Genomic DNA, 22,968 nt, shown 5'->3' on the forward strand with positions numbered 1-22,968 from the left:
GTAATCTAAGGTTCTAGAAGAGAGGACCAGAAGAGTAGTCTGTTGTTCCAGTAGAGAGGACCAGAACAGTAGTCTAATGTTATAGAAGAGAGGACCAGAACAGTAGTCTAATATAGAAGAGAGGACCAGAACAGTAGTCTAATTTTACAGAAGAGAGGACCAGAACAGTAGTCTAATGTTCAATTAGAGAGGACCAGAACAGTAGTCTGTTATAGAGGAGAGGACCAGAACAGAAGTCTAATGTTCAGGAAGAGAGGACCAGAACAGTAGTCTGTTCTAGAAGAGAGGACCAGAACAGAAGTCTAATGTTCAGGAAGAGAGGACCAGAACAGTTGTCTGTTATAGAATAGAGGACCAGAACAGTAGTCTAATGTTATAGAAGAGAGGACCAGAACAGTAATCTAATGTTCTAGAAGAGAGGACCAGAACAGTTGTCTGACATAGAAGAGAGGACCAGAACAGAAGTCTAATGTTCTAGTAGAGAGGACCAGAAGAGTAGTCAAATGGAATAGAAGAGAGGACTTGAACAGTAGTCTAATGTTATAGAAGAGAGGACCAGAACAGTAGTCTAATATAGAAGAGAGGACCAGAACACTAATCTAATGTTCTAGAAGAGAGGACCAGAACAGTAGTCTAATGTTATAGAAGAGAGGACCAGAACAGTTGTCTGATATAGAAGAGAGGACTTGAACAGTAGTCTAATGTTATAGAAGAGAGGACCAGAACTGTAGTCTAATATAGAAGAGAGGACCAGAACAGTAATCTAATGTTCTAGAAGAGAGGACCAGAACAGTAGTCTAATGTTATAGAAGAGAGGACCAGAAGAGTAATCTAATGTTCTAGAAGAGAGGACCAGAACAGTAGTCTAATGTTATAGAAGAGAGGACCAGAACAGTTGTCTGGTGTAGAAGAGAGGACCAGAACAGTAGTCTGGTCTAGAAGACAGAACCAGAACAGTAGTCTGTTATAGAAGAGAGGACCAGAACAGTAGTCTAATATAGAAGAGAGGACCAGAACAGTAGTCTGGTGTAGAAGAGAGGACCAGAACAGTAGTCCGGTATAGAAGACAGAACCAGAACAGTAGTCTGTTATAGAAGAGAGGACCAGAACAGTAGTCTGTTATAGAAGAGAGGACCAGAACAGTAATCTAATGTTCTTGAAGAGAGGACCAGAACAGTAATCTAATGTTCTAGAAGAGAGGACCAGAACAGTTGTCTGATATAGAAGAGAGGACCAGAACAGTAGTCTAATGTTCTAGTAGAGAGGACCAGAAGAGTAGTCAAATGTTATAGAAGAGAGGACCAGAACAGTTGTCTGATATAGAAGAGAGGACCAGAACAGTAGTCTGGTGTAGAAGAGAGGACCAGAACAGTAGTCTGTTATAGAAGACAGAACCAGAACAGTCGTCTAATGTTCTAGAAGAGAGGACCAGAAGAGTAGTCAAATTTAATAGAAGAGAGGACGAGAACAGTAGTCTAATGTTTTAGAACAGAGGACCAGAACAGTAGTCTGTTATAGAAGAGAGGACCAGAACAGTAGTCTAATATTATAGAAGAGAGTCCCAGAACAGTAATCTAATGTTCTAGAAGAGAGGACCAGTAGAGTAGTCTAATGTTCTAGATGAGAGGACCAGAAGAGTTGTCTAAGTTTCCAGTAGAGAGGACCAGAACAGTTGTCTAATGTTATAGAAGAGAGGACAAGAACAGTAGTCTAATGTTATAGAAGAGAGGACCAGAACAGTAGTCTAATGTTATAGAAGAGAGGACCAGAACAGTAGTCTGTTATAGAACAGAGGACCAGAACAGAAGTCTAATGTTATAGTAGAGAGGACCAGAACAGTAGTCTGTTATAGAAGAGAGGACCAGAACAGAAGTCTGGTGTAGATGAGAGGACCAGAACAGTAGTCTAATGTTATAGTAGAGAGGACCAGAACAGTAGTCTGTTATAGATGAGAGGACCAGAACAGTAGTCTAATGTTATAGTAGAGAGGACCAGAACAGTAGTCTGTTATAGTAGAGAGGACCAGAACAGTAGTCTGTTATAGAAGAGAGGACCAGAACAGTAGTCTGTTATAGTAGAGAGGACCAGAACAGTAGTCTGTTATAGATGAAAGAACCAGAACAGTAGTCTGTTATCGAGAGAGGACCAGAACAATAGTCTGGTCTAGAAGAGAGGACCAGAACAGTAGTCTGGTCTAGAAGAGAGGACCAGAACAGTAGTCTGTTCAAGAAGAGAGGACCAGAACAGTAGTCTAATGTTATAGAAGAGAGGACCAGAACAATAGTCTGGTCTAGAAGAGAGGACCAGAACAGTAGTCTGGTCTAGAAGAGAGGACCAGAACAGTAGTCTGTTCAAGAAGAGAGGACCAGAACAGTAGTCTGGTCTAGAAGAGAGGACCAGAACAGTAGTCTGGTCTAGAAGAGAGGACCAGAACAGTAGTCTGTTCAAGAAGAGAGGACCAGAACAGTAGTCTGTTATAGAAGAGAACAAAAAAAGCAACTACTGTGAATATCATTATTTGACCCTGCTGGTATGAACATTTGAACATCTTGGCCATGTTCTGTTATAATTTCCACACGGCACAGCCAGAAGAGGACAGGCCACCCCTCATAACCTGGTTCCTCTCTAGGTTTCTTCCTAGGTTCTGGCCTTTCTAGGGAGTTTTTCCGAGCTACACCTGCATTGCTTGCTGTTTGTGGTTTTAGGCTGGGTTTCTGTACAGCACTTTGATATATTAGCTGATGTAAGAAGGGCTATATAAATACATTTGATTTGATTTTGATTTGATTTGGACTACAGGAAAAGGAGGACCGAGCACGCCCCCTTTCTCATCGCCTGGGCTGTCGTGGAGCAGGTTGAGAACTTCAAGTTCCTTGGTGTCCACATCACCAACAAACTAGAATGGTCCAAACACACCAAGACAGTCATGAAGAGGGCACAACAAAGCCTATTCCCCCTCAGGAAACTAAAAAGATTTGGCATGGGTCTTCAGATCCTCAAAAAGTTCTACAGCTGCACCATCGAGAGCATCCTGACTGGTTGCCTCACTGCCTGGTACGGCAATTGCTCGGCCTCTGACCGCAAGGCACTACAGAGGGTAGTGCGTACGGCCCAGTACATCACTGGGGCCAAGCTTCCTGCCATCCAGGATCTCTATACCTGGCGGTGACAGAGGAAGGCCCTGACAGTCATAGACTGTTCTCTCTACTACCGCATGGCAAGCGGTACCGGAGTGCCAAGTCTAGGACAAAAAGGCTTCTCAACAGTTCTTACCCCCAAGCCATAAGACTCCTGAACAGGTAATCAAATGGCTACCCGGACTATTTGCATTGTGTGACCCCCCCAACCCCTACGCTGCTGCTACGCTGTTCATCATATATGAGTAGTCACTTTAACCATATCTACCACCTCAATCAGCCTCACAACTTTTATAGCCTTTACTGTTGTTTTATTTCTTTACTAACCTATTGTTCACCTAATACCTTTTTTGCACTTTTGGTTAGAATCTGCAAGTAAGCATTTCAATGTAATGTCTACACCTGTTGTATTCGGTGCACGTGACACATACAATTTGATTTGATTTGATAGTCTCTCTCAAATCTCTCTGGTCTCCCTCTATCCTCTCTAGTCTTTCTCTATTATCTCTAGTATCTCTATTCTCTCTAATATCTAGACTGTCCAGTCTCTCTCTAGTCTCTCTAGTCTCTCTCTATTATCTCTAGCCTCTCTAGACCAGGGCTTTCCAACTCTGTTCCCAGGAGATATACCCTCTGGGAGGGTAGCTTTCCAAGAGCATAGTTAGAGTTAAAACCTACAGGAGGGTGGATCTCCAAGAGCATAGTTAGAGTTAAAACCTACAGGAGGGTAGCTCTCCAGGAACAAGGTTAGAGTTAAAACCTACAGGAGGGTGGATCTCCAAGAGCATAGTTAGAGTTAAAACCTACAGGAGGGTGGATCTCCAGGAACAAGGTTAGAGTTAAAACCTACAGGAGGGTGGATCTCCAAGAGCATAGTTAGAGTTAAAACCTACAGGAGGGTAGCTTTCCAGGAACAAGGTTAGAGAGCCAAACTCTCAGGCACAGGCAAGGTCTTAGGACGAGATAGGATGACAACACCCTTCTTTCCAGAGATCTCACTTTGTTCTCGTCTGTTCTGGTTGGTTCTGTGTGGAGCTTTAGAGACATGGGGCGGAAGGTGGTGGTTCGAGTGTTGGGCCTGTAACTGAAAGGTTGCTGGATCGAATCCCTGAGCTGACAAGGTAAAAATCTGTAATTCTGCCCATGAACAACGCAGTTAACCCACTGTTCCCTGGTAGGCCGTTATTGTAAATAAACATTTGTTCTTAACTGACTTGCCTAGTTAATTATAAATTAAATGATGTAAACACTAGAAACCTGTCCTCCCTAAACATCTTACCTGTACAGAATCATCAAGCAACCAAACAGACTGTGCTGTTAAACACAACTACACGTTATCCTACGCTGTCATGCACACACTATTTGCATAGTCATACTGTGTGTGTGTGTTTGTTTGTGGGTGTATGGGTGTGTATTTGCAGTATGCAAAATGTTTTGAAAGGAAATATCTCTCCTCTCTTCTCACTTCTGTGATGATGAACTAACTATACTGTGTGTGTGTGTGTGTGTGTGTGTGTGTGTGTGTGTGTGTGTGTGTGTGTGTGTGTGTGTGTGTGTGTGTGTGTGTGTGTGTGTGTGTGTGTGTGTGTGTGTGTGTGTGTGTGTGTGTGTGTGTGTGAGTCAGCTACAGTATGGGTAATGTTTTGCTCTGTGGCATTTCTAAACATGTTGTAAAAGAAACCAGCTTCAGTTCAGTCACTCTCTCACTTTTTCTCTCTCTCTCTCTCAAATCAAATCAAATTGTATTTGTCACATGCACCAAACAGGTGTAGACCTTATAGTGAAATGCAGGCCCTTAACCAACAAAAATGTTAAGAAAATAACACCCCAAAAAAGTAAGAGATAAAAATAAAAAATAATTAAGGAGCAACAGTAAATAACAAAAGCGAGGCTAAATACAGGGGGTACCGGTACAGAGTCAATGTGGAGGCTATATACAGGGGGTACCGGTACAGAGTCAATGTGGAGGCTATATACAGGGGGTACCGGTACAGAGTCAATGAGGGGGCTATATACAGGGGGTATCGGTACAGAGTCAATGTGGAGGCTATATACAGGGGGTACCGGTACAGAGTCAATGTGGAGGCTATATACAGGGGGTACCGGTACAGAGTCAATGAGGAGGCTATATACAGGGGGTACCGGTACAGAGTCAATGTGGAGGCTATATACAGGGGGTACCGGTACAGAGTCAATGTGGAGGCTATATACATGGGGTACCGGTACAGAGTCAATGAGGAGGCTATATACAGGGGGTACCGGTACAGAGTCTCTGTGGAGGCTATATACAGGGGGTACCGGTACAGAGTCAATGAGGAGGCTATATACAGGGGGTACCGGTACAGAGTCAATGTGGAGGCTATATACAGGGGGTACTGGTACAGAGTCAATGTGGAGGGAAAATACAGGGGGTACCGGTACAGAGTCAATGAGGAGGCTATATACAGGGGGTACCGGTACAGAGTCAATGTGGAGGCTATATACAGGGGGTACCGGTACAGAGTCTATGTGGAGGCTATATACAGGGGGTACCGGTACAGAGTCAATGTGGAGGCTATATACAGGGGGTACCGGTACAGAGTCAATGTGGAGGCTAAATACAGGGGTACCGGTACAGAGTCAATGAGGAGGCTATATACAGGGGTACCGGTACAGAGTCAATGTGGAGGCTATATACAGGGGTACCGGTACAGAGTCTATGTGGAGGCTATATACATGGGGTACCGGTACAGAGTCAATGTGGAGGCTATATACAGGGGGTACCGGTACAGAGTCAATGAGGAGGCTATATACAGGGGGTACCGGTACAGAGTCAATGTGGAGGCTATATACAGGGGGTACCGGTACAGAGTCTCTGTAGAGGCTATATACATGGGGTACCGGTACAGAGTCAATGAGGAGGCTATATACAGGGGGTACCGGTACAGAGTCAATGTGGAGGCTATATACAGGGGGTACCGGTACAGAGTCAATGTGGAGGCTATATACATGGGGTACCGGTACAGAGTCAATGAGGAGGCTATATACAGGGGGTACCGGTACAGAGTCAATGAGGAGGCTATATACAGGGGGTACCGGTACAGAGTCAATGTGGAGGCTATATACAGGGGGTACCGGTACAGAGTCTCTGTGGAGGCACATGGGGTACCGGTACAGAGTCAATGAGGAGGCTATATACAGGGGGTACCGGTACAGAGTCAATGTGGAGGCTATATACAGGGGGTACGGTACAGAGTCAATGTGGAGGCTAAATACAGGGGGTACCGGTACAGAGTCAATGTGGAGGCTATATACAGGGGGTACCGGTACAGAGTCTATGTGGAGGCTAAATACAGGGGTACCGGTACAGAGTCAATGAGGAGGCTATATACAGGGGTACCGGTACAGAGTCAATGAGGAGGCTATATACAGGGGGTACCGGTACAGAGTCAATGTGGAGGCTATATACAGGGGGTACCGGTACAGAGTCTATGTGGAGGCTATATACATGGGGTACCGGTACAGAGTCAATGAGGAGGCTATATACAGGGGGTACCGGTACAGAGTCAATGAGGAGGCTATATACAGGGGGTACCGGTACAGAGTCAATGTGGAGGCTATATACAGGGGGTACCGGTACAGAGTCTCTGTGGAGGCTATATACATGGGGTACCGGTACAGAGTCAATGAGGAGGCTATATACAGGGGGTACCGGTACAGAGTCAATGTGGAGGCTATATACAAGGGGTACCGGTACAGAGTCTATGTGGAGGCTATATACATGGGGTACCGGTACAGAGTCAATGAGGAGGCTATATACAGGGGGTACCGGTACAGAGTCAATGAGGAGGCTATATACAGGGGGTACCGGTACAGAGTCAATGTGGAGGCTATATACAGGGGGTACCGGTACAGAGTCTCTGTGGAGGCTATATACATGGGGTACCGGTACAGAGTCAATGAGGAGGCTATATACAGGGGGTACCGGTACAGAGTCAATGTGGAGGCTATATACAGGGGGTACCGGTACAGAGTCAATGTGGAGGCTAAATACAGAGGGTACCGGTACAGAGTCAATGAGGAGGCTATATACAGGGGGTACCGGTACAGAGTCAATGTGGAGGCTATATACAGGGGGTACCGGTACAGAGTCTATGTGGAGGCTAAATACAGGGGGTACCGGTACAGAGTCAATGAGGAGGCTATATACAGGGGGTACCGGTACAGAGTCAATGTGGAGGCTATATACAGGGGGTACCGGTACAGAGTCTATGTGGAGGCTATATACATGGGGTACAGGTACAGAGTCAATGAGGAGGCTATATACAGGGGGTACCGGTACAGAGTCAATGAGGAGGCGATATACAGGGTGCTATGGTACAGAGTCAATGAGGAGGCTATATACAGGGGGTACCGGTACAGAGTCAATGTGGAGGCTATATACAGGGGGTACCGGTACAGAGTCTATGTGGAGGCTATATACATGGGGTACCGGTACAGAGTCAATGAGGAGGCTATATACAGGGGGTACCGGTACAGAGTCAATGTGGAGGCTATATACAGGGGGTACCGGTACAGAGTCAATGTGGAGGCTATATACAGGGGGTACCGGTACAGAGTCTATGTGGAGGCTATATACAGGGGGTACCGGTACAGAGTCAATGAGGAGGCTATATACAGGGGGTACCGGTACAGAGTCAATGTGGAGGCTATATACAGGGGGTACCGGTACAGAGTCAATGTGGAGGCTATATACAGGGGGTACCGGTACAGAGTCTATGTGGAGGCTATATACAGGGGGTACAGGTACAGAGTCAATGAGGAGGCTATATACAGGGGGTACCGGTACAGAGTCAATGTGGAGGCTAAATACAGGGGGTACCAGTACAGAGTCAATGTGGAGGCTATATACAGGGGGTACCGGTACAGAGTCAATGTGGAGGCTATATACAGGTGGTACCGGTACAGAGTCAATGTGGAGGCTATATACAGAGGGTACCGGTAGAGAGTCAACGTGGAGGCTATATACAGAGGGTACCGGTAGAGAGTCAACGTGGAGGCTATATACAGGGTGTTACGGTAAAGAGTCAATGTGGAGACTATACACAGGGGGTACCGGTACAGAGTCTATGTGGAGGCTATATACAGGGGGTACAGGTACAGAGTCAATGTGGAGGCTATATACAGGGGCTACCGGTACAGAGTCAATGTGGAGGCTATATACAGGGGGTACTGGTACAGAGTCAATGTGGAGGCTATATACAGAGGGTACCGGTAGAGAGTCAACGTGGAGGCTATATACAGGGTGTTACGGTAAAGAGTCAATGTGGAGACTATACACAGGGGGTAGCGGTAGAGAGTCAATGTGGAGGCTATATACAGGGGGTACTGGTACAGAGTCTATGTGGAGGCTATATACAGGGGGTACCGGTACAGAGTCAATGTGGAGGATATATTCAAGGGGTACCGGTAGAGTGTCAATGTGGAGGCTATATACAGGGCGTACCGGAACAGAGTCAACGTGGAGGCTATATACAGGGGGTACCAGTACAGAGTCTATGTGGAGGCTATATACAGGGGGTACCGGTACAGAGTGAATGTGGAGGAGAGAAACAAGGGGTACCGGTACAGAGCCAATGTGGAGGCTATATACAGGGGGTACAGGTACAGAGTCAATGTGGAGGCTATATATAGGGGGTACCGGTACAGAATCAATGTGGAGGCTATATATAGGGGGTACTGGTACAGAGTCAATGTGGAGGATATATACAGGGGGTACCGGTACAGAGCCAATGTGGAGGCTATATACAGGGGGTACAGGTACAGAGTCAATGTGGAGGCTATATACAGGGGGTACAGGTACAGAGTCAATGTAGAGGATATATAGAGGGGGTACCGGTACAGAGGTAATGTGGAGGCTATATACAGGGGGTACCAGTACAGAGTCAATGTGGAGACTATATACAGGGTGTTATGGTACAGAGTCAATGTGGAGGATATATACTGGGGGTACCGGTACAGAGGTAATGTGGAGGCTATATACAGGGGGTACCGGTACAGAGGTAATGTGGAGGATATATACAGGGGGTGCCAGTACAGAGGTAATGTGGAGGCTATATACAGGGGGTACCAGTACAGAGTCAATGTGGAGGCTATATACAGGGGGTACCGGTACAGAGTCAATGAGGAGGCTATATACAGGGGGTACCGGTACAGAGTCAATGTGGAGGCTATATACAGGGGGTACCGGTACAGAGTCTATGTGGAGGCTATATACATGGGGTACCGGTACAGAGTCAATGAGGAGGCTATATACAGGGGGTACCGGTACAGAGTCAATGAGGAGGCTATATACAGGGGGTACCGGTACAGAGTCAATGTGGAGGCTATATACAGGGGTACCGGTACAGAGTCTCTGTGGAGGCTATATACATGGGGTACCGGTACAGAGTCAATGTGGAGGCTATATACAGGGGGTACCGGTACAGAGTCAATGTGGAGGCTATATACAAGGGGTACCGGTACAGAGTCTAGAGGCTATATACAACCGGTACAGAGTCAATGGAGGCTATATACAGGGGTACCGGTACAGAGTCAATGAGGAGGCTATATACAGGGGGTACCGGTACAGAGTCAATGTGGAGGCTATATACAGGGTACCGGTACAGAGTCTCTGTGGAGGCTATATACATGGGGTACCGGTACAGAGTCAATGTGGAGGCTATATACAGGGGGTACCGGTACAGAGTCAATGTGGAGGCTATATACAGGGGGTACCGGTACAGAGTCAATGTGGAGGCTAAATACAGAGGGTACCGGTACAGAGTCAATGAGGAGGCTATATACAGGGTACCGGTACAGAGTCAATGTGGAGGCTATATACAGGGGTACCGGTACAGAGTCTATGTGGAGGCTAAATACAGGGGTACCGGTACAGAGTCAATGTGGAGGCTATATACAGGGGTACCGGTACAGAGTCAATGTGGAGGCTATATACAGGGGGTACCGGTACAGAGTCTATGTGGAGGCTATATACATGGGGTACAGGTACAGAGTCAATGAGGAGGCTATATACAGGGGTACCGGTACAGAGTCAATGAGGAGGCGATATACAGGGTGATGGTACAAGTCAATGGAGGCTATATACAGGGGTACCGGTACAGAGTCAATGTGGAGGCTATATACAGGGGGTACCGGTACAGAGTCTATGTGGAGGCTATATACATGGGGTACCGGTACAGAGTCAATGAGGAGGCTATATACAGGGGGTACCGGTACAGAGTCAATGTGGAGACTATACACAGGGGGTAGCGGTAGAGAGTCAATGTGGAGGCTATATACAGGGGGTACTGGTACAGAGTCTATGTGGAGGCTATATACAGGGGGTACAGAGTCAATGTGGAGGATATACAGAGTGTCAATGTGGAGGCTATATACAGGGGAACAGAGTCAACGTGGAGGCTATATACAGAGTCAGAGTCTATGTGGAGGCTATATACAGGGGGTATACAGAGTCAATGTGGAGGAGAGGGGGTACCGGTACAGAGCCAATGTGGAGGCTATATACAGGGGGTACAGGTACAGAGTCAATGTGGAGGATACAGAATCAATGTGGAGGCAGGGGGTACTGGTACAGAGTCAATGTGGAGGATATATACAGGGGTACCGGTACAGAGCCAATGTGGAGGCTATATACAGGGGGTACAGGTACAGAGTCAATGTGGAGGCTATATACAGGGGGTACAGGTACAGAGTCAATGTAGAGGATATATAGAGGGGGTACCGGTACAGAGGTAATGTGGAGGCTATATACAGGGGGTACCAGTACAGAGTCAATGTGGAGACTATATACAGGGTGTTATGGTACAGAGTCAATGTGGAGGATATATACTGGGGGTACCGGTACAGAGGTAATGTGGAGGCTATATACAGGGGGTACCGGTACAGAGGTAATGTGGAGGATATATACAGGGGGTGCCAGTACAGAGGTAATGTGGAGGCTATATACAGGGGGTACCAGTACAGAGTCAATGTGGAGGCTATATACACGGGGTACCGGTACAGAGGTAATGTGGAGGATATATACAGGTGGTACTGGTACAGAGTCAATGTGGAGGATATATACAGGGGGTACAGGTACAGAGTCAATGTGGAGGATATATAGAGGGGGTACCGGTACAGAGTCAATGTGGAGGCTATATACAGGGGGTACAGGTACAGAGTCAATGTGGAGGCTATATACAGGGGGTACAGGTACAGAGTCAATGTGGAGGATATATAGAGGGGGTACCGGTACAGAGGTAATGTGGAGGCTATATACAGGGGGTACCGGTACAGAGTCAATGTGGAGGCTATATACAGGGGGTACAGGTACAGAGTCAATGTGGAGGATATATAAAGGGGGTACCGGTACAGAGTCAATTTGGAGGCTATATACAGGGGGTACAGAGTCAATGTGGAGGATATATACAGGGGGTACCGGTACAGAGTCAATTTGGAGGCTATATACAGGGGGTACAGAGTCAATGTGGAGGCTATATACAGGGGGTACAGAGTCAATTTGGAGGCTATATACAGGGGGTACAGAGTCAATGTGGAGGATATATACAGGGGGTACCGGTACAGAGTCAATTTGGAGGCTATATACATGTGGTACAGAGTCAATGTGGAGGCTATATATAGGGGGTACTGGTACAGAGTCAATGTGGAGGATATATACAGGGTGTACCGGTACAGAGTCAATGTGGAGGCTATATACAGGGGGTACAGGTACAGAGTCAATGTGGAGGCTATATACAGGGGGTACAGGTACAGAGTCAATGTGGAGGCTATATATAGGGGGTACTGGTACAAAGTCAATTTGGAGGCTATATACAGGGGGTACTGGTACAGAGTCAATGTGGAGGATATATACAGGGGGTACCGGTACAGAGTCAATGTGGAGGCTATATACAGGGGGTACAGGTACAGAGTCAATGTGGAGGCTATATACAGGGGGTACAGGTACAGAGTCAATGTGGAATATATATACAGGGGGTACCGTTACAGAGGTAATGTGGAGGCTATATACAGAGGGTACAGGTACAGAGTCAATGTGGAGGCTATATACAGGGGGTACAGGTACAGAGTCAATGTGGAGGATATATACAGGGGGTACCGGTACAGAGTCAATTTGGAGGCTATATACAGGGGGTACAGAGTCAATGTGAAGGCTATATATATGGGGTACTGGTACAGAGTCAATGTGGAGGCTATATATTGGGGGTACTGGTACAAAGTCAATGTGGAGGCTATATACAGGGGTACTGAGTCAATGTGAAGGCTATATACAGGGTGTTACAGTACAGAGTCAATTTGGAGGCTATATATTGGTGGTACTGGTACAGAGTCAATGTGGAGGCTATATACAAGGGGTACCGGTAGAGAGTTAATGTGTAGGCTATATACAGGTGGGAACTGGTACAGAGGTGATTGAGTTAAAATGTACAGTTGAAGTCGGAAGTTTGCAAACACTTAGGTTTGGAGTCATTAAAACATGTTTTTCAACCACTCCACAAATGTCTTGTTAATTAACAAACTATAGTTTTGGCAAGTTGGTTCGGACATCTACTTTGTGCACACAAGTAATTTTTTCAACAATTGTTTACAGACAGATTATTTCACTTATAATTCACTGTCACAATTACAGTGGGTCAGAAGTTTACATACACTGAATTGACTGTGCCTTTAAACAGCTTGGAAAACTCCAGAAAATGATGTCACGGCTATAGAAGCTTCTGATAGGCTAATTGACATCATTTGAGTCAATTGGAGGTGTACCTGTGGATGCATTTCAAGGCTTCTCTTCAAACTCAGTGCCTCTTTGCTTGAAATAATGGGAAAATCTCAAGAAATCAGCCAAGACCAGCCAAGACCTCAGAAAATAAATTATAGACCTCCAGAGGTCTGGCTCATCCTTGGGAGCAATTTCCAAAAGCCTGAAGGTACCACGTTCATCTGTACAAACAATAGTGCGAAAGTATAAACACCATGGGCCCATGCAGCCGTCATACCGCTCAGGACGGAGACGCATTCTGTCTCCCAGAGATGCATGTTCTTTGGTGCGAAAAGTGCAAATCAATCCCAGGACAACAGCAAAGGACCTTGTTAAGATGCTGGAGGAAACAAGTACAAAAGTATCTATATCCACAGTAAAATAAGTCCAATATCGACATAACCTGAAAGGCCGTTCAGCAAGGAAGAAGCCACTGCTCCTAAACCGCCATAAAAAAAGCCTGACATTGTTTTGCAACTGCACATGGGGACAAAGATCGTACTTTTTGGGGAAATGTCCTCTGGTCTGATGAAACAAAAATAGAACTGTTTGGCCATAATGACCATCATCGTGTTTGGAGGAAGAAGGGGGATGCTAGCAAGCCGAAGAGCACCATCCCAACCATGAAGCACGGGGGTGGCAGCATCATGTTGTGGGTGTGCTTTGCTGCAGGAGGGACTGGTGCACGTCACAAAATAGATGGTGACATGAGGATGGAAAATGATGTGGATATATTGAAGCAACATCTGAAGACATCAGTCAGGAAGTTAAAGCTTGGTTGCAAATGGATCTTCCAAATGGACAATGACCCCAAGCATACTTCCAAAGTTGAGGCAAAATGGCTTTAGGACAACAAAATAGAGGTATTGGAGTGGCCATGACAAAGCCCTGACCTCCATCCTATAGAAAATGTGTGGGCAGATCTAAAAAGCGTGTGCAAGCAAGAAGGCCTACAAATCTGACTCAGTTACAGCCAAAATTCACCCAACTTATTGTGGGAAGCTTGTGGAAGGCTACCTGAAACGTTTGACCCAAGTTAAACAATTTAAAGGCACTGCTACCAAATACTAATTGAATGTATGTAAACTTCTGACCAACTGGGAATGTGATGAAAGAAATAAAAGCTGAAATAAATCACTCTCTCTACTAATATTCTGACATTCCACATTCTTAAAATAAAGTGGTGATCCTAACTGACCAAAGTAAGGGAAATGTTATTAGCATTCAATGTCAGGAATTGGGAAAAACTGAGTTGAAATGTGTTTGGCTAAGGTGTATGTAAACTTCAGACTTCAACTGTACATGGGACGGCAGGGTCGCCTACTGGTTAGAGCTTTGGACTAGTAACCGGAAGGTTGCAAGTTCAAATCCCCAAGCTGACAAGGTACAAATCTGTCATTCTGCCCTTGAACAGGCAGTTAACCCACTAGGCTGTCATTGAAAATAAGAAGTTGTTCTTATCTGACTTGCCTTGTTGAATAAAGGTTAAAAAAAATTAAAACATGTGGGTAGAGACATTAAAATAACTAAGCTGTGTGATTAGCTGTTCAGGAGTCTTATTGTTTGGGTTTAAAAACCTCTTTGGCCAAGACTTGGTGCTCCGGTACCGCTTGCCGTGTGGTAGCAGGGAACAGTTTACGACGAGGGTGGCTGGAGTCTGACAATTTGTATGGCCTTCCTCCTTCCTACCGCCTGGTATAGACGTCCTGGATGGCAGGAAGCTCGGCCCCAGGGATATACTGCTTTGAGGGCACTATGGTGTTGAACGCTGATCTGTAGTCAATGAATAGCATTCTCACGTAAGTTTTCCTTTTGTCCAGGTGTGAAAGGGCAGTGTGGAGTGCAATAGAGATTGCATCATCTGTGGATCTGTTTGGGCGGAATGCAAATTGAAGTGGGTCTAGGGTTTCTGGGATAATGATGTTGATGTGAGCCATGACCAACCTTTCAAAGCACTTCATGGCTACCGACGTGAATGCTACGGGTCTGTAGTCATTTAGACAGGTTACCTTTGTGTTCTTGGGTACAGGGACTATGGTGGTGCTGCTTGAAACATGTTGGTACTACAGACTCAATCAGGGACATGTTGAAAATGTCAGTGAAGACACCTGCCAGTTGGTCAGCACATGCCCGAGCACACGTCCTGGTAATCCATCTGGCTCCACAGCCTTGTGTATGTTGACCTGTTTAAAGGACTTACTCACATTGGCTACAGAGAACGTGATCACACAGTCATCCGGAACAGGTGATGCTCTCATTCTTGTCTCAGTGTTGCTTTCCTCGTAGCGCGCATGGAAGTGATTTAGCTCGTCTGGTAGGCTCGTGTCACTGGGCTGTGCTTCCCTTTGTAGTCTGTAATAGTTTGCAAGCCCTGCCACATAAGACGAGTGTCGGAGCCTGTGTAGTATGATTCCACCCTTAGCCCTGTATTGACGCTTTGCCCATTTGATGGTTTGTCTCAGGGCATAGCAGGATTTCTTGTAAGCTTCCGGGTTAAAGTCCCGCACCTTGAAAGTGGCAGCTCTAGCCTTTAGCTCAGTGTGAATGTTGCCTGTAATCCATGGCTTCTGGTTGGGGTTTGCACATACAGTCACTGTTGGAACAACGTCCTCACTGCACTTATTGATAAAGCCAGTGACTGATGTGGTGTACTCCTCCATGTCATCGGAAGAATCCCGGAACATGTTCCAGTCTGTGATAAGAAATCATTCCTGAAGTTTAGCATCTGCTTCATCTGACAACTTTTCTATAGACCGAGTCACTGGTGCTTCCTACTTTAATTTTTGCTTGTAAGCAGGAATCAGGAGGATAGAGTTGTGGTTGAATTTACCAAATGGAGGGCGAGGGAGAGCTTTGTACGCATCTCTGTGAAGTACAGGTGATCTAGAATAATTTTCCCCTCTGGTTGCACATTTAACATGTTGATGGAAATTTAGTACAGCTGATTTAAGTTTTCCTGCATTAAAGTCTCCGGCCACTAGGAGTGCTGCCTTTGCTTGAGTGGTTTCCTGTTTGCTTATTTCCTTATACAGCTGACTGAGTGTGATCTTTGTGCCAGCATCTGTCTGTGGTGGTAAATAATCAGCCACAAAAAGAATAGCTGACAATTCTCTCTGCAAGTAGTATAGCCTTCAAATTATCATAATATACACTGTGTCACGCCTTGGTCTTAGTATTTTGTGTTTTAGTTAATTAGTTGGTCAGGCCAGGGTGTGACATGGGTTTATTGTTTGTTGTAATTCTTAGTGGGGTTTTTTAGTTATTGGGATTGTGGCTGATTAGGGGTGTGTGATGCATAGGTTTGGCTGCCTGAGGCGGTTCTCAATCAGAGTCAGGTGATTCTCGTTGTCTCTGATTGGGAACCGTATTTAGGTAGCCTGGGTTTCACATTGTATTTCGTGGGTGATTGTTCCTGTCTCTGTGTTAGTGTTCACCAGACAGGCTGTATAGGTTTTTCTCGTTCCGTTTGTTGTTTTTTGTATTTATAAGTTATTTCGTGTATCGTCATTTGTTCCATTAAAGAACATGAGTAACCAACACGCTGCATTTCGGTCCGACTCTCTTTCGACAAACGAAGAACGTCGTTACACACTGCTTCAGACGAGCAAAATCTAGAGACTTCCTTAGATTTTGTGCACCAGCCGTTGTTTACAAATATGCACAGACCTCCCCCCAGAAGCTCTTTTTTACCGTAAGATACGGTTGCAGAAACATTATGTACAAAATAAGTTACAAATAACACGAACACAGCACAATTGGTTGGGCGCCCGTAACACTGCTGCCATTTCGTCCGGCGCCATTTTGTAGCAAGACCAGAGAGAGACTACAGACAATAGAGAGACTAGAGAGACACCAGAGAGAACAGAGAGAGACTACAGACAATAGAGAGACTACAGAGAGAAAAGAGAGAGACTACAGACAATTGAGAGACTCGAGTAAAATATATCACTAGCCACTTTAAACAATGCTACTTAATATAATGTTTACATACCCTACGTTATCTATCTCATATGAATACGTATATACTGTACTCTATATCATCTACCGCATCTTTATGTAATACATGTATCACTAGCCACTTTAAACTATGCCACTTTGTTTACATACCCTACATTACTCATCTCATATGTATATACTGTACTCGATACCATCTACTGCATCTTGCCTACGCCGCTCTGTACCATCACTCATTCATATATCTTTATGTACATATTCTTTATCCCTTTACACTTACTTGTATAAGGTAGTTGTTTTGGAATTGTTAGCTAGATTACTCGTTGGTTATTACTGCATTGTCGGAACTAGAAGCACAAGCATTTCGCTACACTCACATTAACATCTGCTAACCATGTGTATAAAATTTGATTTGATTTCAGAGAGAGATAGACAAGAGAGAATTGCACGATTGAAATGACTGCAGCACTTGACAAAGAGTTCAGTGGAATAAGTTAGTCTTAAATATTTCTAAAACTAAAAGCATTGAATTTGGGACAAATCATTCACTAAACTCCAAACCTTAACTAAATTGTGTGTAATAAATAATGTGGAAATTAAGAAAATTGAGGTGACTAATGGTTGGAGTTACCCTAGATTGCAAACTGTCATGGTCAAAACATATTGGTATAACAGTAGCTAAGATGGGGAGAAGTCTGTCCATAATAAAGCGCTGCTCTACCTTCTTAACAGCACAATCAACAAGGCAGGTCCTACAGGCCCTAGTGTCTACCTTCTTAACAACACTATCAACAAGGCAGGTCCTACAGGTTCTAGTTTCTACCTTCTTAACTACACTATCAACAAGGCAGGTCCTACAGGCCCTAGTGTCTACCTTCTTAACAACACTATCAACAAGGCAGGTCCTACAGGTTCTAGTTTTTGCCTTCTTAACAACACTATCAACAAGGCAGGTCCTACAGGCCCTAGTGTCTACCTTCTTAACAACACTATCAACAAGGCAGGTCCTACAGGTTCTAGTTTCTACCTTCTTAACAACACTATCAACAAGGCAGGTCCTACAGGCCCTAGTTTCTACCTTCTTAACATCACTATCAACAAGGCAGGTCCTACAGGCCCTAGTTTCTACCTTCTTAACAACACTATCAACAAGGCAGGTCCTACAGGCCCTAGTTTCTACCTTCTTAACAACACTATCAACAAGGCAGGTCCAACAGGCCCTAGTTTCTACCTTCTTAACAGCACTATCAACAGGGCAGGTCCTACAGGCCCTAGTTTCTACCTTCTTAACAGCACTATCAACAAGGCAGGTCCTACAGGCCCTAGTTTCTACCTTCTTAACAGCACTATCAACAAGGCAGGTCCTACAGGTCCTAGTTTCTACCTTAACAACACTATCAACAAGGCAGGTCCAACAGGCCCTAGTTTCTACCTTCTTAACAAAACTATCAACAAGGCAGGTCCTACAGGCCCTAGTTTCTACCTTCTTAACATCACTATCAACAAGGCAGGTCCTACAGGCCCTAGTTTCTACCTTCTTAACAACACTATCAACAAGGCAGGTCCTACAGGCCCTAGTTTCTACCTTCTTAACAGCACTATCAACAAGGCAGGTCCTACAGGTCCTAGTTTCTACCTTAACAACACTATCAACAAGGCAGGTCCTACAGGCCCTAGTTTCTACCTTAACAACACTATCAACAAGGCAGGTCCAACAGGCCCTAGTTTCTACCTTCTTAACAACACTATCAACAAGGCAGGTCCTACAGGCCCTAGTTTCTACCTTCTTAACATCACTATCAACAAGGCAGGTCCTACAGGCCCTAGTTTCTACCTTCTTAACAACACTATCAACAAGGCAGGTCCTACAGGCCCTAGTTTCTACCTTCTTAACAGCACTATCAACAAGGCAGGTCCTACAGGTCCTAGTTTCTACCTTAACAACACTATCAACAAGGCAGGTCCAACAGGCCCTAGTTTCTACCTTCTTAACAACACTATCAACAAGGCAGGTCCTACAGGCCCTAGTTTTGTTGACTACTGTTCAGTCGTGTGGTCAGGTGCCACATAAAAGGACTTAGGAAAATTGCAATTGTAATTGTTTTTAATAACCTGCCCACGGACTGCGGTTGAAAATTAGCCGGCTGGCTAAAACCGGCACTTTTACTGAAACGTTGATTAATGTGCACTGTCCCTGTAAAAATAAAAATAAACTCAAACTCAAACTAGAGATAATAGAGAGACTATAGAAAATACAAAGACTAGAGAGAATATAGAGAATAGGAAGAAGAGAGACTAGAGAGAATATAGAGAATAGGAAGAAGAGAGACTAGAGAGAATAGAGACACTAGAGAGAATAGAGAGACTAGAGAGACTAGAGACACTAGAGAGAATAGAGAGAATAGAGAGAATGGAGAGAATTGAGAGAATGGAGAGACTAGAGAGAATAGAGATACTAGAGAGAGACTACAGAGAATCGAGACACTAGAGAGAATAGAGAGAATAGAGTGAATATAGAGAATAGAGATACGAGAGAATATAGAGAATAGAGAGACTAGAGAGAATAGAGAGACTAGAGAGACTAGAGAGAATAGAGAGACTAGAGTGACTAGAGAGACTTGAGTGACTAGAGTGACTAGAGTGACTAGAGAGACCAGAGAGACCAGAGAGACTAGAGAGACTAGAGAGACTAGAGAGACTAGAGAGACTAGAGAGACTAGAGAGAATAGAGAGACTTGAGAAAATAGAGAGAATAGAGAGACTAGAGAGACTAGAGAGAATAGAGAGACTCAAGTAATACAAGAGAGAATAAAGAGACTAGAGAGACTAGAGAGAGACAAGAGAGAATAGAGAGACTAGAGAGACTCGAGAAATACAAGAGAGAATAAAGAGACAAGAGAGACTAGAGAGAGACTAGAGAGAGACTAGAGAGACTAGAGAGACTAGAGAGACTAAAGAGAATAGAGGGACTCGAGTAATACAAGAGAGAATAAAGAGACTAGAGAGACTAGAGAGAGACAAGAGAGAATAGAGAGAGTAGAGAGACTCGAGTAATACAAGAGAGAATAAAGAGACAAGAGAGGCTAGAGAGACTGGAGAGAATAGAGAGAATAGAAAGAATAGAAAGAATAGAGAGACTAGCGAGAGAATATAGAGACTAGAGAGAATAGAGAGACTAGAGAGAATATAGAGAATAGAGAGACGAGAGATAATAGAGAGAATAGAGCATAGAGAGAATAGAGAGAATAGAGAGAATAGAGAGACTATAGAGAGAATAGAGAGAATAGAGAGACTAGAGAGAATAGAGAGAATAGAGAGACTAGAGAGAATAGAGAGACTAGAGAGAATAGAGAGACTATAGAGAGAATAGAGAGACTAGAGAGAATAGAGAGACTTGAGAGAAAAGAGACGAGAGAGTGACTAGAGAGACTAGAGAGAATAGAGAGACTTGAAAGAATAGAGAGACTAGAGTAATACAAGAGAGAATAAAGAGACTAGAGAGACTTGAGAGAGACTAGAGAGAATAGAGAGAGAGACTAGAGAGACTAAAGAGAATAGAGAGACTGGAGAGACGAAAGAGAATAGAGAGACTAGAGAGAATATAGTGAATAGAGAGACTAGAGAGACTAGAGAGACCAGAGAGACCAGAGAGAACAGAGAGACAAGAGAGACTAGAGAGACTAGATTGACTAGAGTGACTAAAGAAAATAGAGAGACTTGAGAAAATAGAGAGAATAGAGAGACTAGAGAGACTTGAGTAATACATTTACATTTACATTTACGTCATTTAGCAGACGCTCTTATCCAGAGCGACTTACAAATTAATTTTTACCTTTTTTTTTTTTTTTTATTTAACCAGGCAAGTCAGTTAAGAACACATTCTTATTTTCAATGACGGCCTGGGAACAGTGGGTTAACTGCCTGTTCAGGGGCAGAACGACAGATTTGTACCTTGTCGGCTCGGGGGTTTGAACTCACAACCTTCCGGTTGCTAGTCCAACGCTCTAACCACTAGGCTACCCTGCCGCCCCAATACAATAGAGAATAAAGAGACTAGAGAGACTAGAGAGACTAGTGAGAATAGAGAGACTAGAGAGAATAGAGAGAATAGAGAGACTAGAGAGACTAGAGAGAATATTTCTGACTCGAGTCATACAATAGAGAATAAAGAGACTAGAGAGACTAGAGAGACTAGAGAGAATAGAGAGACTAGAGAGAATAGAGAGACTAGAGAGAATAGAGAGAATAGAGAGAATAGAGAGACTAGAGAGAATAGAGAGACTTGAGAGAATAGAGACGAGAGAGTGACTAGAGAGACTAGAGAGAATAGAGAGACTTGAAAAAATAGAGAGAATAGAGAGACTAGAGAGAATAGAGAGACTAGAGAGACTAGAGAGAATAGAGAGACTCGAGTAATACAAGAGAGAATAAAGAGACTAGAGAGACTTGAGAGAGACTAGAGAGAATAGAGAGAGAGACTAGAGAGACTAAAGAGAATAGAGAGACTGGAGAGACTAAAGAGAATAGAGAGACTAGAGAGAATATAGTGAATAGAGAGACTAGAGTGACTAGAGTGACTAGAGTGACTAGAGAGACTACAGATACTAGAGAGACTAGAGAGACCAGAGAGAACAGAGAGACTAGAGAGACTAGAGAGACTAGAGTGACTAAAGAAAATAGAGAGACTTGAGAAAATAGAGAGAATAGAGAGACTAGAGAGACTAGAGAGAATAGAGAGACTTGAGTAATACAATAGAGAATAAAGAGACTAGAGAGACTAGAGAGAATAGAGAGACTAGAGAGAATAGAGAGAATAGAGAGACTAGAGAGACTAGAGAGAATAGAGAGACTCGAGTAATACAATAGAGAATAAAGAGACTAGAGAGACTAGAGAGACTAGAGAGAATAGAGAGACTAGAGAGAATAGAGAGACTAGAGAGACTAGAGAGATTAGAGAGAATAGAGAGAATAGAGAGAATGGAGAGACTAGAGAGGCTAGAGATACTAGAGAGAGACTACAGAGAATCGAGACACTAGAGAGAATAGAGAGAACATAGTGACTAGAGAGACTAGAGTGACAGGCGTGACAGGCGTGACTAGAGAGACTAGAGAGACTAGAGAGAATAGAGAGAATAGAGTGACTAGAGAGACTAGAGTGACAGGCGTGACAGGCGTGACTAGAGAGACTAGATAGACTAGAGAGACTAGAGAGACTAGAGAGACCAGAGATAATAGAGAGAATAGAGAGACTAGAGAGACTAGAGAGACTAAAGAGAATAGAGAGAATAGAGAGACTAGCGAGAGAATAGAGAGACTAGAGAGACTAGAGAGAATAGAGAGAATCGAGAGAATGGAGTCTAGAGAGAATAGAGATACTAGAGAGAGACTACAGAGAATCGAGACACTAGAGAGAATAGAGAGAATAGAGTGAATATAGAGAATAGAGATACGAGAGAATATAGAGAATAGAGAGACGAGAGAGAATAGAGAGACTAGAGAGAATAGAGAGACTAGAGTGACTAGAGAGACTATAGTGACTAGAGAGAATAGAGAGACTCAAGTAATACAAGAGAGAATAAAGAGACTAGAGAGACTAGAGAGAGACAAGAGAGAATAGAGAGACAAGAGAGACTGGAGAGAATAGAGAGAATAGAAAGAATAGAAAGAATAGAGAGACTAGCGAGAGAATAGAGAGACTAGAGAGAATAGAGAGAATAGAGATAATAGAGAGACAAGAGATAATAGAGAGAATAGAGCATAGAGAGAATAGAGAGAATAGAGAGACTAGAGAGAATAGAGAGACTAGAGAGAATAGAGAGAATAGAGAGAATAGAGACGAGAGAGTGACTAGAGAGACTAGAGAGAATAGAGAGACTTGAAAGAATAGAGAGACTAGAGTAATACAAGAGAGAATAAAGAGACTAGAGAGACTTGAGAGAGACTAGAGAGACTAAAGAGAATAGAGAGACTGGAGAGACTAAAGAGAATAGAGAGACTAGAGAGAATATAGTGAATAGAGAGACTAGAGAGACTAGAGAGACCAGAGAGACCAGAGAGAACAGAGAGACCAGAGAGACTAGAGAG

At 44.2% G+C, this 22,968-nt stretch overlaps 1 protein-coding gene and 1 pseudogene across 1 annotated transcript in view; both read left to right on the forward strand.

Annotated features, from left to right (window-relative positions):
* LOC135527298 (highly divergent homeobox-like) overlaps positions 1-22,968 on the forward strand; it is a 181,986-nt pseudogene that overhangs the window by 141,793 nt on the left and 17,225 nt on the right.
* gpr174 (G protein-coupled receptor 174) overlaps positions 2,412-22,968 on the forward strand; it is an 88,357-nt gene continuing 67,800 nt past the window's right edge. Inside the window, exon 1 of the mRNA XM_064955497.1 lies at positions 2,412-3,299. The gene's annotated coding sequence lies outside the window, so the exon portion shown is untranslated. The remainder of the gene's footprint in view (positions 3,300-22,968) is intronic.

This window comes from Oncorhynchus masou, chromosome 32 (assembly GCF_036934945.1).
Source record: "Oncorhynchus masou masou isolate Uvic2021 chromosome 32, UVic_Omas_1.1, whole genome shotgun sequence".
NCBI classification, from domain to species: Eukaryota; Metazoa; Chordata; class Actinopteri; order Salmoniformes; family Salmonidae; genus Oncorhynchus; species Oncorhynchus masou.